Here is a 2,164-nt window from a genome sequence, read left to right on the forward strand (position 1 = left end):
TCTCCATTACCAGTAAATCAGTATGCTGTCTCTTATACACATCTAGATGTGTATAAGAGACAGCACTACGGACACTAATTGTGTGATGATGTTTATATGACACATTTTCTAGGTATGTTTTGCTCATAGCAATAAAATAAAAAAGCTAAAAAATATGCAAGCAGGGACAGATGTTGCAATAACATCATAGAAATAAAATATAAATTTACAATACGAGTATTGTACTGTATATAGTATACAGACAACATGACTATTCAACCTGGTTTTGAAATACAAAGCCCATCATAACCGAACAGTCCTTCTCGGTGAACAGTACTCTACAACTCTTAACTTAGCCCCAGTAATCCAGCGTACCACATCAAGTCTGGTCCGGAGCCCGGACAAAATATAGTGAGTTATTACGTTAAAAAAACGTACGATTTTACGATATAAATGGCTTTCAAATCCATCGCTCCGGATCCGGAGGCTGGATTGGAAATAGTACGAATCTTTACCACTAAACCGGATCCGTGCTTTGGTGAACGTAGCTTATCCGAACCTGTGTCATGGATATCAACAATTGAACTACAGTATGCATTTATTATTATAGGGTAAGGGCTATAGTGAATCGTATAACAACAACTTAATTGAACTGGTGCGTTCGTCATAGTAGGAAGATTACTGTGAACCCTATACCTTTTAACTTAGCCTACTGAGCTGATAGCGTCATAAGGTAGGTTACTCCACACGGGTCGTGCACAAGACAGCCTAACCCAGATTAACCCAGACAGCCAGATTTGGTATGAACTCTTTTGCCCATGAACGCTTAGTCCTGTATCTGCCTCTTGAGGGGAATGATAGGTAGCAGGTCTACAGATTAACAACCAAATCCGTTAACCTGCCTTCCCCTCCATCCAGAAAGTTTTTCAAAAACGTCTGAATTCAACTTAATATCATGTAAGCCTACATGAAACAGGAAATGTTAGCTCAGTCTGCTCGTCAGAGACATGTGCTGGCGTAACACTGGTCTTGGTTAAAGGTTCAAGGAGAAAACTGCTGGTTGCCAGAGACATTTTTAGGATTTTAAAGGTCCTAACATTCGATTTTATAGAGACAATGTGTATCAACAGAAAGCAATACAAATACAAAGATTTACTATTAAAAAGAATATAGATGAATTTTTAAAATAAGTTCAAAAGTATAATTGACAAGTCATAGTGAATGGCACAAACACGACGAGACGGAATTCGTCAATAGTATTAAAACATAATATTGTAAGAATCAATAGTTTCGGTCACAGTAAACTGACGGAACAAAACGAATTCTAAGTTGCAGAGGAATACATGTCCGATCTACTTCACTGCAATCAGGATGATATCTTTGTGTCCTTCGACATTACCGTAGGATATACAATGTGGCATTTATTCGCCATTTATTTACGTAAGCTTCATGCCACGGTATGATGAACTACAAAAATACTCTTGTGAAAAAATATTTCGGAAGCAATTGATATCGGCACCCACGTTTTAAAAAGTTTTTTTTTTACAATAGTTCAAAAAACGCCCATGGTCAAAATCCATCGATCGTTGTGCTCATGAATTATTCGTTCAGGTCGGAGGTATAAGAAAATCATTGAAGTTAGTCTTCTATTACGGAGCCACTGGATTTTGTTGGGGCTTCCGCTGCTAGATCCCGCTGACTCGCTGACATGACCAAGTCTGCTTAAGTTCTTGTCTTTGTCGCTATTTGCTTATTTTGCTCTGGAGATATTACGCATTATATAAAAGCCCTCAAATTAGTCTGTCACACCATCAAATCTACAGTATATTATTTATTTTTCAGAGGCATTCGTACCTGTATTCCGATCAGGGGGCATTTGGTGGTTCCTCGTCCCCAAGCTCATAAACTTACCGTACTTTACTCACATTAAGCCTACATGACTCATCATCATCTTTACCATCATTATGAACGGAAATGTTTTGTTAATATTGTAGCTTGGGATCTGTCGCAGAGACACCATCTTGTGTTGGTCAGCGTGCGCCCCGTCGCTGCCCCCCACCCCACGTCAGGGAGAAAACAACATTTCGTTTGGGAGAAATAAAGTGTACAGTATATATACTGTCTCTTATACACATCTAGATGTGTATAAGAGACAGCTATTCAACCTGGTTTTGAAATACAAAAC

This window comes from Anneissia japonica, unplaced genomic scaffold (genome assembly GCF_011630105.1).
Source record: "Anneissia japonica isolate Jap-2015-1 unplaced genomic scaffold, ASM1163010v1 scaffold2471_len1564793_cov202, whole genome shotgun sequence".
Taxonomy (NCBI): Eukaryota; Metazoa; Echinodermata; class Crinoidea; order Comatulida; family Comatulidae; genus Anneissia; species Anneissia japonica.